The sequence below is a fragment of the Triticum dicoccoides genome, chromosome 4A (assembly GCF_002162155.2).
Source record: "Triticum dicoccoides isolate Atlit2015 ecotype Zavitan chromosome 4A, WEW_v2.0, whole genome shotgun sequence".
Lineage (NCBI taxonomy): Eukaryota > Viridiplantae > Streptophyta > Magnoliopsida > Poales > Poaceae > Triticum > Triticum dicoccoides.
This window is the reverse complement of record NC_041386.1, coordinates 699,977,284-699,993,537: the sequence shown is the minus strand read 5'-3', so window position 1 is coordinate 699,993,537 and position 16,254 is coordinate 699,977,284.

Genomic DNA, 16,254 nt, shown 5'->3' with positions numbered 1-16,254 from the left:
TCTGGCACCTCTACAAATCCCTACTTCCCTCCGCGAAGGGCCTTTCTTTTACTTATGCATTTTTTATTTTGAATTTGAGTCTCCATCTTCTCTTATAAAGCACCAACTAAGGGTCACTATTATCGTATTTGAGCATTGGGTGTAGCTAATATTTGAGTGTGTTTCATGAATGGATTAATGATTGAGCATAATGGGCCAGGGATACCTTACTTTAGTGTTGATATTTTGAAAGACATGGTTGCTTATTGGTATGCTTGAGTATTAAAGTCTTCATGTCAAAACTAGACTATTGCTTTGAATCATATAAAGTCCATATGTCCTTGCTATAAAGAAAAGAAATGTGATGAACATGTTAGGCAGCATTCAAGATCAAAAATTCTGTTTTTATCATTTACCTACTGGAGGACGAGTAGGAATTAAGCTTGGGGATGCTGATACGTCTCCAACTTATCTATAATATTTTTTTATTGTTCCATGCTATTATATTATCATTCCTGGATGTTTTACAATCATTTTATAGTCAGTTTATATCATTTTTTGGTACTAACCTATTGCCATATTGCCTAGTGCTAGTTGTTGTTTTCTGCATGTTTTTTACATTGCAGGAAATTGCTACGTCTTGAGCTTGCGTTGGTTTTCCTAGAAGAGGAGAGGGTGATGCAGTAAGTGTAGCATAAGTATTTCCCTCAGTTTTGAGAACCAAGGTATCAATCCAGTAGGTGGCTCCTCAAAAGTCACATGCACCTACACAAACAAACTGAGAACTCGCAACCAACACAATAAAGGGGTTGTCAATCCCTTCACGGCCACTTGCAAAAGTGAGATCTAATAAAAATAGTATGATAAGATAAATATGTTTTTGGTATTTTATAATATAGATGCAAAAAGTAAATATGCAAATAAAAGTAGACTGAAAGCAAATATGATAAGAGATAGACCCGGGGGCCATAGGTTTCACTAGAGGCTTCTCTCGAGATAGCATAAGTATTACGGTGGGTGAACAAATTATTGTCGAGCAATTGATAGAAAAGCACATAGTTATGAGATTATCTAGGCATGATCATGTATATAGGCATCACGTCCATAACAAGTAGACCGACTCCTGCCTGCATCTACTACTATTACTCCACACATCGACTGACTCCTGCCTACATCTAAAGTATTAAGTTCATAAGAACAGAGTAACGCATTAAGCAAGATGACATGATGTAGAGGGATAAACTCATGCAATATGATATAAAACCCATCTTCTTATCCTCGATGGCAACAATACAATACGTTCCTTGCAACCCTTTCTGTCACTGGGTAAGGACACCGCAAGATTGAACCCAAAGCTAAGCACTTCTCCCATGGCAAGAAAGATCAATCTAGTATGCCAAACCAAACTGATAATTCGAAGAGACTTGCAAAGATAACTCAATCATACATAAAATAATTCAGAGAAGATTCAAATATTATTCATAGATAAACTTGATCATAAACCCACAGTTCATCGGATCTCGACAAACACACTGCAAAAAGAGTTTACATCACATAGAGGGGAGAACATTGTATTGAGATCCAAAAAGAGAGAAGAAGCCATCTAGCTAATAACTATGGACCCGTAGGTATGTGGTAAACTACTCACAACTCATAGGAGGGGCAAGGATGTTGATGTAGAAGCCCTCTGTGGTCGATCCCCCCTCCGGCAGAGTGCCGGCGAAGGCTCCAAGATGAGATCTCGCGGATACAGAAGGTTACGGCGGTGGAAATTGTGTTTCGTGGTGCTCCTGGATGTTTTCGGGGTACGTAGGTATATATAGGAGGAAGAAGTACGTCGGTGGCCGCCCGAGGGGCCCACGAGACAGGGGGCGCGCCCTACAGGGGGGCGCGTCCCCCTATCTCGTGGGGCCCTCGGAAGCTTCTTGACATGCACTCCAAGCTCTCCGGATCACGTTCATTCCAAAAATCACGCTCCCGAAGGTTTCATTCCGTTTGGACTCCGTTTGATATTCCTTTTCTTCGAAATACTGAAATAGGCAAAAAAACAGCAATATGGGCTGGGCCTCTGGTTAGTAGGTTAGTCCAAAAATGATATAAATGTGTAAAATAAAGCCCATAAACATCCAAAAGGGGTAATATAATAGCATGGAACAATCAAAAATTATAGATACGTTGGAGACTTATCAAGCATCCCCAAGCTTAATTCTTGCTCGTCCTCGAGTAGGTAAATGATAAAAATAGAATTTTAGATGTGGAATGCTACCTAGCATAATTCATAATGTAATTTTCCTTATTGTGGCATGAATGTTCAGATCCAAATGAATACAAAATAAAAGTTCATAATGATAAAAGAAATAGTAACACTTCAAGCATACTAATCAAAGTAATCATGTCTTCTCAAAATAGCATGGCAAAAGAAAGTTCATCCCTACAAAATCATATAGTTAGGCTATGCTTCATTTTTGTCACACAAAGATGTTCCCAACTTCTATACCCCCGATGACAAGCCAAGCAATTGTTTCATACTTAAATAATCTCAAACTTTTTCAACCTTCACGCAATACATGAGCATGAGCCATGGATATAGCACTATGGGTGGAATAGAGTATGATGATGGGGATTGTGTGGAGAAGACAAAAAAAGAGAAAGTCTCACATTGACGAGGATAATCAACGGGCTATGGAGATGCCCATCAATTGATGTCAACATGAGGAGTAGGGATTTCCATGCAACGAATGTACTAGAGCTATAAATGAGTGCTCAACAAAAGAAAACTAGTGGGTGTGCATCCAACTTGCTTGCTCACGAATACCTAGGGCATTTGAGGAAGCCCATTGTAGGAATATACAAGCCAAGTTCTATAATGAAAAATTCCCACTAGTATGAAAAAGACCACTTATGAGGCTCACTATATGAAAAGCATGGTGCTACTTTGAGGAACAATATATGAGACTCACTACATGAAGAACAAGGTGCTACTTTGAAGCACAAGTGTGGAAAAAGAGAGATAATAACATTGCCCTTTTTTATTTATTATTTTTTCCTTTTTTTCCTTTTTCTTTCTTTGGGGCCTTTCTTTTTTTTGGCCTTTCTTATTTTTTTTCTTTCTTTGGGCAATGCTCTAATAATGGTGATCATCACACTTCTATTGATTACAACATAAGAATTACAACTCGAAACTAGAACAAGATATGACTCTATATGAATGCCTCCGGCGGTGTACCCGGGATGGTGAAATGAATCAAGAGTGACATGTATGAAAAATAATGCTTGGTGGCTTTGCCACAAATACGATGTCAACTACATGATCATGCAATGGCAATATGACAAAAGTAAAGTATGTCATGATGAAGATGAACGGAACGGTGGAAAGTTGCATGGCAATATATCTCGGAATGGCAATGGAAATGCCATAATAGGTAGGTATGGTGGCTGTTTTGAGGAAGATATAGGGAGGTTTATGTGTGATAGAGCGTATCGTATCACGGGGTTTGGATGCACCGGCGAAATTTGCACCAACTCTCAAGGTGAGAAAGGGCAATGGAGGCTAGCAAAGGTGGAAAGGTAAAAGTGCGTATAATCCATGGACTCAACATTAGTCAAAAGAACTCATATACTTATCGCAAAAATTTAGAAGTCATCAAAAACCAAGTACTACGCGCATGCTCCTAGGGGGATAGATTGGTAGGAAAAGACAATCGCGCGTCCCTGATCGCCACTCATAAGGATGCACAAGCCAGGTACACTTCATGTTTCAAATTTGTTACACAACTTTAACCATACGTGCATGCTACAGGACTTGCTAACTTCAACACAAGCATTCTTTAAATTCATAATCACCCAACTAGCATGACTTTAATATCACTATCTCCATATCTCAAAACAATTATCAAGTATCAAATTGATCATAGCATCCAATTCACTTCCTATGATAGTTTTTATTATACCCAACTTGGATGCCTACCATTCTAGGACCAATTTTATGATAATAGCAAATACCATGCTGTTCTAAAAGACTCTCAAAATAATATAAGTGAAGCATGAGAGACTAGCAATTTCTTCAAAATTAAGACACCACCGTGCTCTAAAAGATATAAGTAAAGCACTAGAGCAAAAACTATCAAGCTCAAAAGATATAAGTGAAGCACATAGAGTATTCTAGCAAATTCTAATCAAATAGGCTTCTCCCAAAAGGTGTGTATAGAAAGTATGATTGTGGTAAACTAAAAAGCAAAGACTAATATAATACATGACGCTCCAAGCAAAACACATATCATGTGGCAAATAAAATTATAGCTCCAAATAAAGTTACCAATGAACGAAGACAAGCTTAGGATTTTGGCTATCCTTGAATATCTTTGGGTGCCATGGGCATCCCCAAGCTTAGGCTCTTGACACTCCTTATTCCATAGTCCATAAAAGCTTTACCCAAAACTTGAAAACTTCACAAGACAAAACTCAACAGGAAATCTTATAAGCTCCATTAGTGAAAGAAAACAAAACCACCACATAAGGTACTGCAATGAACTCATTCTTTATTTAATTTGGTGTTAAACATACTGTATTCCAACTTCTTTATGGTTTATAAACTAATTTAATAGCCATAGATGCATTGAAATAAGAAAACAACACACAAAAAACAGAATCTGTCAAAAACAGAATAGTATGTAGCAATCTGTAACTAACGCAAACTTATGGAACTGTAAAAATCCTACCAAAATAGGAAGTCCTGGACAATTTGTTTATTTAACAGAAGCAAAAATAATCAATACAAAACCACGTTCCTGTGATTTAACAAAATTATATGCGTGCGTGCAAAGTTTCTGTTTTTCAGCAGAATCAAACCTACTATCATCGTAGGTTATCCTATAGGTTCTACTTGGCACAAATACTAATTAAAAGATAGAAACACATCTAACCAGAAGGTAGATGCAAGATTTATTACTAAACAGGAGCAAAAACAAAAAACACAAAGAAAATTGGGTTGCCTCCCAACTAGCGCTATCGTTTAACGCCCCTAGCTAGGCATAAAAGCAAGGATAGATCTAAGTAGTGCCATAATAGTAAGATAGATTTTGAAAGCTCATCTCATATTCTCTACGTTCAGCAGCAAGTTTTCTTTGAGGCAAGCAAAAGTAATCAAAAGGGCTAAATTTAGTGGGACAAAGGTCCCCAAGATCAATCACAGGAGGAACGGGTTCCTCCTTTGGCCCTTCAGAGTGCACAACTATTTCATCACTAAAAGCATTCTTTTGGCAGAATCTTGTGAGCCTAACTCAAGAGAGTATCCTAGCTCATTGTTTCGAAGGGAAAAGTCATTATTAAGTTCGTTAATGCAATCAACCAAGACATTGGTAGGAACCTTTTTTCTAAGGTTTTCATTAAAAGCGACATAGTCCAAAGATTGAAAACGTCTAAATTCCTCTTGATCATTGAGGATCGCCTCTATGGGAGGATGACCGATGTCCACCTTATAGTGCGCAAAGATTTCCTTGGCCTCTCTTATGATAAATCTAAACTCATGAGCCAAAAAGATAGTAACAGCGTGCTTAACAGAAAAATGCTCAATATTAGAGAATTCTAGGAAAATTCTTTGTATGCAAGGATGCATATGCATAAATTATCTTTCAAGTTCAACTACAAGCATAGCGATAGCATCCGCAAGACTACTAGTTCTATGAAGAATAGAACAACCCATGGAAGGTAAAGCACCGGCACAAGTAAAGAAATCTTGAATAACACTTTTGCCAATGATGTTACCACTACCGATTCGAAACTTTTTAGTATGCAAGATAGGGGGTTCATCAGCCGGAGCCTCGGGATTTTCCGTGTTATCATTATTGTCCATATCGACGATAACCTCCCCAATTTCAGACATAGCGGCAAACAAAAGCAAGGCGGAAGAAGGCAAGCGAAAAAGAGAGGAGGAGATCGGGAAAGAGAGGACGAATAAAACGGCAAGGGTGAAGTGAGGGAGAGGAAAACGAGAGGCAAATGGCAAATAATGTAAATGCGAGGGAGATGGGTTTATGATGGGTACTTGGTATGTCTTGACTTGAGCGAAGACCTCCCCGGCAACGGCGCCAGAAATCCTTCTTGCTACGTCTTGAGCTTGTGTTAGGTTTCCTCGAAGAGGAGAGGGTGATGCATCAAGTGTAGTGTAAGTATTTCCCTCAGTTTTGAGAACCAAGGTATCAATCCAGTAGGTGGCTCCCATACGCCACAACCCCCGTACTCGGGTTTATGCTTTTGTCACTCAAGCAACCCACTATAAGTGAATCATGAACGTATTCCAACACCCTACAGTGGGAATTCTTCTAAGTATCAAGTCCCCTTTATTCCATACGCCACAACCCCCTTGACGGTGTCCTGGACTAGGGGGTACTCACCACGTCATCTCCCGATCTATTAGATTGGGCCGAGGACCCCCACGGCCGTATACTCATGGGCCAGTCCGGACAGGTGCCGCATACAAGGAATGTTCTACAAGACTTGGCGATCAAGACAAGTACTCCTCCCCCACCGGCGTATTCGGCTAGGACTCTTGTTATCCTAGGCCTCTGGTGCGTCATATAAACCGAGGCCAGACTAGTCGATAGAGATATATACAACAACAATCATACCATAGGCTAGCTTCTAGGGTTTAGCCTCCTTGATCTCGTGGTAGATCTACTCTTGTACTACCCATATCATCAATATTAATCAGGCAGGACGTAGGGTTTTACCTCCATCGAGAGGGCCCGAACCTGGGTAAACATTGTGTCCCTTGCCTCCTGTTACCATTGATCCTAAGACGCACAGTTCGGGACCCCCTACCCGAGATCCGCCGGTTTTGACACCGACATTGGTGCTTTCATTGAGAGTTCCGCTGTGTGATCGGCGAAAGGATCAATGGCTCGACTGCAGATCAACTGCGACTTCGGCACCTTCGTCACCAGCTCGACTGGTCACGTTGGTTCGACCAAGAATTGCGCCCCGTGTTCGGATCACCATGTTCGGACGAGGGCCTTCATCAAACATCAACTTCGATCTCTATCAAGATCACGGAGGAATCATCCATGGAGCTCGGGGGCTCAACGTCAACATTGCCCTCAAGCGACCATGCTGTTTTTCTGGACAGCGAACTCGTATCTGCTGCCACCACCTCCTCGAGTATCGCTTTGACGATCGCTTTGGTGGAATTGTGCGGAATTGAGTCTACAACAACCCTGGAAAATTTCGTCGAGTTCCGATGGAGGAATGTCTCGCAATCCACAATATACAGGAGCCCTGTCAAATCTGGACGAGTTTAGGGCATGGTGTCCAGCTTCTAGCACTGACGTCCTTTGGAAGATCCAACCATTGATCTGCTGAGGAATTCCTATATCTACCACCCCTCCAAATTTCAGCTCGATCCGACCGTCAGAACTCCGGGAACCTTCCGATTAGTGCATCACTTTTCGGATCTGTTTTCTGCGCGAAAACGAATCCGGCCCGAATTAATCTTTTTTATGAACGGGATTTCGGACATCCTTTTTGAAGGAAGTTTTGTATGGGATATTGTGTATTGTTCCCAAACACATCCCGCTAACCTTAAGATCTTTTGAACATGATTTTCAACATCGTTGCTGGTGTCAAACCAGTCCGGCAATATTGCTCCACGGCTGCCGACCTGCGCTTGACACGTCGTCACATTGTTGAGCCGAGCTCAACTTCTTCGGATCATCATCTCGGCAAGCCGAACAAGAGTCCGGCATCGCGAAGAACAAATCATCATCAACATCGCCGCCCCACGGATTAGACGAAGCGGGAATATCGGCATCGCCGCACGGTCGCTTCATCAAGCCGGCATCGACCACGTCACGACCTGCATCGGCAGGGCCGCACTGTTGCTCCTTCAAGCCGGTGTCCATCACGCCGAACTACTTCGACATCTCGGCTGGACCGGAGGATTCATCATCTCTTCATCAACCTACTCCGGACACTTCGGCGTCACTAGCCGACCAGCTTCGTCACGATTAGCTCGACCGAGGGCTTTGCCTCGGCAAGCCAACCTTTGCCAGCATCATCCTCCTTCGGATTGCTACAACAAATAAACTAGGTGCTATTAATCCTAATATTTTTTGCTTGTTTGGATTCATTTTTCCCAAGGAATTGTTACTCTGGTTTGTCCATCATATGTTCACAGGTCTATCAAATGGTGGCCGCATTAACGACAGTCGCATGATGGTTCGGTCAGTCTCCGTACATAGTCCGGCGAACGCCGCATCCGAAGCACGGACCGACCTGCGAATTCAGGCTTTGCCACGCCTTTACCGCGTCACGCCGACGCCCTGCATCGACATCGACCTCGGCGCCATGCCATATTTCTTTTATTACTCACTTTGCATAAATTATTCATTATGCAACGATTTTTTTAATTATCATTATTACTATTACCTCCCGTTTGCACTATTTTTGTGCACAGGAAAATGATCCGGGGACTTCAGCGTCACTCCGCCGGTCTGCATCGACCGTGCTATGTCACCACTTCGGCGTGCCGAGCTCTTTGCTCCGCCACCTCGGGACCGGCTTGGGGGATGGAACCTTGTCTCGCATCAAGCTCGGACCGGGTCGCCAATACCGAACACATTAACTAGCTAAGTTGCCTTCATGCTCAAAGTTTTAAATTTCTAACTTGTGTTCGATTCGACCAAGCATTATATTTTTTTGGAAAAAAGTTGCTTGTAAAAATTTTTCTTGTCCAAAATTTGTTCGCACATACTTGACGCGCTACCCGCGCTCATTATAACTGGGGGCTTTTTTAACAGAAGCTTATTAATACGGGCTTTATGCCCAACACATGTGTCACACTTCCGCATGTACCTTTTATTCACCATTATATGCATCGATATGACTTAAGTTTTGGCCAAGATGGGTTGCCTGGCTCCTGTGCTTACCCCTACGTTCCCGATGGTTCGGCTAGGTGGTAAAGGGAGCACCTCTGCGATTGTTACTGCCGGGTCAGCCGGATGTGTACCTCAGACTGGGTGAAGCAGAAAGCTAGCGTTCTTAAGGGAATACTCGGTCGGTGAACTAAAAGATGATTTCTTACCTATTTATTTACCTGCCCCCAGATGTTTTTCTGCTCTTTTCGCAGTCCGGACATGCACTTTAGGGCATGCCTCCCAGGGAAAGGAACCCCTAATGGAACTATTCTCCCTGGAAGATGTTTCTTACTAACCATGTAATATAACATAACTAGTTGGGCACTTGTCTGATAAAGCACTAATGACCCCTACGCCGGGTCTCCACGCATGCCCCGGTTTTTATAACCGCGAGGGTATTCGGACACACTCCGGACTATTGGGTCCAGAGGTTGAAGCGAAAAGGTCCGCTACGACAAATGATCTACAATCCGGCTAGAAGGCATTCTACATGTCACCTTACATTATATAGTCAACTTTTACCCAAGACACTTGGGGGCTCTTATGTTTATTTGAGCCGTTTCATACTAAGTGTTTTTCTTCTTAGTCGTTGCAAAGTTTTATTATTATTTATCACTCCTTTTTTTGACACGAGTGTGCGGTCACCGGCCGGGGAGGCTAATTTCTCTCTCAAAGCCGCTAGAGTTTAGTTTGCTAAACTGGCCTGATGAGAAGTACTCCACCCTCGGGATAGGAGGTTGAAGCCGTAGGCTGACCCGCTCGAAGTCTTGAGATGGGATGTATCATGTTAAAGCACAACAGAAGCACTTCTTTTTTCTAAGACCAATTTTCGGGTTGGCACCGAACACTTAATATTGTTCGGGCGTCATGTTTTTACTGACGTTTCTTGGCTTTCCAAGCTTTTTGGCACTTTTAAACTATTTGTGCTTTTCCAGCATTAGTCTCGCAGTGCAACGCCGGACACCTTTTAGGGATTTGGCAAAAACATTCTCCGATATTGCTATATATGCATCGGTTTCGAATTGTGTCTTCGGTCAATAGTTGGGTTGCCCGGCTCCTGCTCTTGCTTCCTACGTTCCGTTTTGTTCGGCTAGGCGTGCAAAGGGAGAACCACTGCGATTGTGCTTCCAGCTCACATGGATAAAACACCTTAGTGGAGAAAGCCAAAAACTGACTGTCACAATAAGCGTAAACTGGTCAGCGATCCGATGACTATGTTAAATAACAGGCCGTTCATAACATTGGCCGAAATGTTTATGGCTTGACCTCGACTGTCGCTGAACACTACCGGGGGCTATTAACTAGCCTCCCAAACTAAATCCTTGACATTTTGCTCTTACATTGGAGCTGAGGTTTCATGATCATGCTTAGCATGACAACGCAAAGAAAGGAACTGATAGGGGGACTTTTTTTTGGAAGACATTTCTTCTGTTAAAACAGTAATATAACATATCTCTCTGCGTACCTTTGTTTATAAAACCGTATGGCCAGATTGCCTTGTTTGTTGTCAATCTTTGCCCTCATAAAGGCTTTATAAAGTAGGACAAACACTCCTCGGCTATTGGACGAGGAGGTGGAAGCTGATGGTCGGTCAACAAAGTTTTGTACAATGCGGATTCTAGCATTAATGACGTAAAGTACTTGGATATATAGAGTCATTACCCATAATTTGTCATTTTACTATGGACATCGATCCTTAATTCGGCCTCCCGTGCCTGCATTAAGGCTCGGGGGCTACTGGGCTTCGGGCTTATTATATACAAATATTAAAGGGGCACATCGATCCCCTGATCTGGTATTACCACCCGACCAGTGTCTCGGGGGCTACTGCATTGCCTTTTCTATGCAGAAAATTTTAAGTGCAATATAGTTTCCGAGAGGTTTTGATCCTCAGGTTGGTCGGTCGCACCCAACCTGAGTCTCGAGGACTGAGCACGCCACATTTTGTGTCCCAAAGTATTCTGCCGAGCTAGGACTTGATCCTTATACCGATTTTGCAAATCAACCTGAGTCTCAGCGGCTACTTGGTTCAACGGTCTTATGTCATCCTTCATGTGCATCTCGGGTTTTAGACCGATACCCACCTTGAGGGCTACTGACACCAATCGAAAATATTGACATAAATCGGCCCACATTCGGGGTGGTGCACCACCTCGGAAGCAGTCCGGCATAAAGCTCGGGCGCTAGTGGCTGGCTCCATAGAGGGCATTTCCGGCATTAAGCTCGGCTAAACTCCTTCAAACTTCTTTGAACCAAGGTGATTTACGACACCTCGGATACAGTCCGGTGTTGGAGCTCGGATACATAGTCCGGTGTTGGAGCCCGGATGCCGTCCGGCGTTGGAGCTCGGATACATAGTCCGACGTTGGAGCCCGGATACCGTCCGGCGTTGGAGCTCGGATACATAGTTCGGTGTTGGAGCTCGGACACCGTCCGGCGTTGGAGCTCGGATACATAGTCCGGCGTTAGAGCTGGGAAGCAGTCCGGCATTGGTGCTTGGCTGCAAAAGACACCTCGAATGCAGTCCGGCGTTGGAGCTTGGACGCAAGAGGACGTTGTCGCCCAGGAACAACTTCAAACCCGAGGTGTGGCATAAAAATAACAAGGCATTGATAAAGGCCGGAAACTTAAAGGGGCTCCTCGGATACCCGACATGTAAGATCGTCGAATGCATTTTCGGCGATCTTCAAGATCGAAGATGAGCAGATTTGTTGAACCAGTTTTCAAGACCGATGACCGAAGATGAAGAACAGTTCGGAAGAATCGAGGAGCGTCCCTAACTTGAAGACCGGTTCAGGGGGCTACTGACGGTGTCCTGGACTAGGGGGTACTCACCACGTCATCTCCCGATCTATTAGATTGGGCCGAGGACCCCCACGGCCGTATACTCATGGGCCAGTCCGGACAGGTGCCGCATACAAGGAAGATTCTACAAGACTTGGCGATCAAGACAAGGACTCCTCCCCCACCGGCGTATTCGGCTAGGACTCTTGTTATCCTAGGCCTCTGGTGCGTCATATAAACCGAGGCCAGGCTAGTCGATAGAGATATATACAACAACAATCATACCATAGGCTAGCTTCTAGGGTTTAGCCTCCTTGATCTCGTGGTAGATCTACTCTTGTACTACCCATATCATCAATATTAATCAAGCAGGACGTAGGGTTTTACCTCCATCGAGAGGGCCCGAACCTGGGTAAACATTGTGTCCCTTGCCTCCTGTTACCATTGATCCTAAGACGCACAGTTCGGGACCCCCTACCCGAGATCCGCCGGTTTTGACACCGACACCCCTTACTCGGGTTTATGCTTTTGTCACTCAAGCAACCCACTATAAATGAATCATGAACGTATTCCAACACCCTACAGCGGGAATACCTCAAACTTGCGTGACACAGAGAGCACCATAGGACAACAACATAACCACACGCAAATTAAACCAATCATAGCAATTCACCAATCACCGATAGGACAACGAAAATCTACTCAGACATCATAGGATGGCAACACATCATTGGATAATAATATGAAGCATGAAGCACCATGTTCAAGTAGAGGGTACAGCGGGTTGCGGGAGAGTGGACCGCTGAATATACATGGGGGAAGGTGATGGAGATGTTGGTGAAGATGGCGGAGGTGTTGGTGTAGATCGCGGTGATGATGATGGCCCCCAGCGGCATTCCGGCGCCACTGGAAGCAAGGGGGAGAGAGCCTCCCCCCTTCTTCTTCTTCTTCCTTGACCTTCTCTCTAGATGGGAGAAGGATTTCCCCTCTGGTCCATGGTCTCCATGGCGTGGGAGGGTCGAGAGCCCCTCCGAGATTGGATCTATCTCTCTGTCTCTCTCCGATCTGTGTTCCCAGATTCTGCCCTTTCACCGTTTCTTATATATCCGGAAATCCGTAACTCCGATTGGATTGGAATCTTCGCCATGATTTTTTTTCTCCAAAAAATAGCTTTCTTGCGGCAAAAGAAGAGAAGTAACCGCCTTACGGGGTGCCCACGAGGGTCAGGGGCGCGCCTGTCCCCCTGGGGCGCATTCTCCTGCCTCGTGGCCCCCTCGAGCACCGTCTCGTGTTGATTCTTCTTCCCAAAAATCATAAATATTCCAAAAATATTCTCCGTCCGTTTTTATCCCGTTTGGACTCCGTTTAATATGGGGTTTCTGCGAAACATAAAACATGCAACCAACAGGAACCAGCAATGGGCACTGGATCAATATGTTAGTCCCAAAAATAGTATAAAAAGTTGCCAAAAGTATATGAAAGTTGAACAATATTGGCATGGAACAATCAATAATTATAGATACAATGGAGACGTATCATTTATTCACTTGTCATTGCACGAGAGTACGGCAAAGGTATTAGGGATGCCCAGTCTCGAAATGAAAAATGAATTTACTTTATGTTGTCAAATAATAAACTCCTTGGAAAGTGTTGGTATGGAGGGCACCCGTGGATATGGTTAGCCATGGAAAGTCAAAGTAATGGTGGAAAAAGGAATAAATTTTATTTTCTATTTGGGAACTGCCTATGATGTGTTTAGCATGGAAAGTATTGAGATCTCTAAGTTATTTTTGGTGGTGGGAAAAGTATGCCTCTCAAAAATGTTTTTATCTCTCAATTTAAGCTTTGAGCTCTGGCACGTCTACAAATCCCTACTTCCCTCCGTGAAGGGCCTTTCTTTTACTTATGCATTTTTTATTTTGAATTTGAGTCTCCATCTTCTCTTATAAAGCACCAACTAAGGGGCACTATTATCGTATTTGAGCATTGGGTGTAGCTAATATTTGAGTGTGTTTCATGAATGGATTAATGATTGAGCATAATGGGCCAGGGATACCTTGCTTTAGTGTTGATATTTTGAAAGACATGGTTGCTTATTGGTATGCTTGAGTATTAAAGTCTCCTTGTCAAAACTAGACTATAGCTTTGAATCATGTAAAGTCCATATGTCCTTGCTATAAAGAAAAGAAATGTGATGAACATGCTAGGCAACATTCCACATCAAAAATTCTGTTTTTATCATTTACCTACTGGAGGACGAGTAGGAATTAAGCTTGGGGATGCTGATACGTCTCCAACTTATCTAAAATATTTTTTTATTGTTCCATGCTATTATATTATCATTCCTGGATGTTTTACAATCATTTTATAGTCAGTTTATATCATTTTTTGGTACTAACCTATTGCCATAGTGCCTAGTGCTACTTGTTGTTTTCTACATGTTTTTTACATCGCAGGAAATTGCTACATCTTGAGCTTGCGTTGGTTTTCCTCGAAGAGGAGAGGGTAATGCAGTAAGTGTAGCATAAGTATTTCCCTCAGTTTTGAGAACCAAGGTATCAATCCAGTAGGTGGCTCCTAAAAAGTCCCACGCACCTACACAAACAAACTGAGAACTCGCAACCAACGCAATAAAGGGGTTATCAATCCCTTCACGGCCACTTGCGAAAGTGAGATCTAATAAAAATAGTATGATAAGATAAATATGTTTTTGGTATTTTATAATATAGATGCAAATAAAAGTAGATTGAAAGCAAATATGATAAGAGATAGACCCGGGGGACATAGGTTTCACTAGAGGCTTCTCTCGAGATAGCATAAGTATTACGGTGGGTGAACAAATTACTGTCGAGAAATTGATAGAAAAGCACATAGTTATGAGATTACCTAGGCATGATCATGTATATAGGCATCACGTCCATAACAATTAGACCGACTCCTGCCTGCATCTACTACTATTACTCCACACATCGACCGACTCCTGCCTGCATCTAAAGTATTAAGTTGATAAGAACAGAGTAACTCATTAAGCAAGATGACATGATGTAGAGGGATAAACTCATGCAATATGATATAAACCCCATCTTGTTATCCTCGATGGCAACAATACAATACGTGCCTTGCAACTCTTTCTGTCACTCGGTAAGGACACCGCAAGATTGAACCCAAAGCTAAGCACTTCTCCAATGGCAAGAAAGATCAATCTAGTAGGCCAAACCAAACTGATAATTCGAAGAGACTTGCAAAGATAACTCAATCATACATAAAAGAATTCAGAGAAGATTCAAATATTATTCATAGATAAACTTGATCATAAACCCACAATTCATCGGATCTCAACAAACACACCGCAAAAAGAGTTTACATCGAATAGATCTCCACAAGAAAGGGGGAGAACATTGTATTGAGATCCAAAAAGAGAGAAGAAGCCATCTAGCTAATAACTATGGACCCGTAGGTCTGTGGTAAACTACTCACAACTCATCGGAGGGGCAAGGATGTTGATGTAGAAGCCCTCCGTGGTCGATTCCCCCTCCGGTAGAGTGCCAGCGAAGGCTCCAAGATGAGATCTCACGGATACAGCAGGTTACGGCGGTGGAAATTGTGTTTCGTGGGCTCCTGGATGTTTTCGGGGTACGTAGGTATATATAGGAGGAAGAAGTACGTCGGTGGCAGCCCGAGGGGCCCACGAGACAGGGGGCACGCTCTACAGGGGGGGCGCGGCCCCCTATCTCGTGGGGCCCTCGGAAGCTTCTTGAATTGCACTTCAAGCTCTCCGGATCACGTTCGTTCCAAAAATCACGCTCCCGAAGGTTTCATTACGTTTGGACTCCGTTTGATATTCCTTTTCTTCGAAATACTGAAATAGGCAAAAAAACAGCAGTATGGGCTGGGCCTCCGGTTAGTAGGTTAGTCCCAAAAATTATATAAATGTGTAAAATAAAGCCCATAAACATCCAAAAGGGGTAATATAATAGCATGGAAGAATCAAAAATTATAGATACGTTGGAGACGTATCAGAAATCAATATCAAATGGAGTCCAAACGCAGCGAAACTTCTTGAGGGTATTTTTTTGGGCCAAAAGACTTCCAGTGGGCCCAGGAAGCACCTGGGGTGCCTCGAGGGGGGTAGCACCCACCAGGGCGCGCTAGGAGGCCCAGGAGCGCCCTGGTGGGTTGTGCACCACAGGTGCCCCTGAACTGCCTCTTTGCTCTATAAATACTCCAATATTCCAGAAACCCTAAACCCTAAACCCTAATACGCCACAACCCCCTTACTCGGGTTTATGCTTTTGTCACTCAAGCAACCCACTATAAGTGAATCATGAATGTATTCCAACACCCTACAGCGGGAATACCTCACGCTTGCGTGACACGGAGAGCACCATAGGACAACAACATAACCACACGCAAATTAAACCAATCATAGCATAGAGGGGGAGAACATTGTATTGAGATCCAAAAAGAGAGAAGAAGCCATCTAGCTAATAAATATGGACCCGTAGGTCTGTGGTAAACTACTCACAACTCATCGGAGGGGCAAGGATGTTGATGTAGAAGCCCTCCATGGTCGATTCCCCCT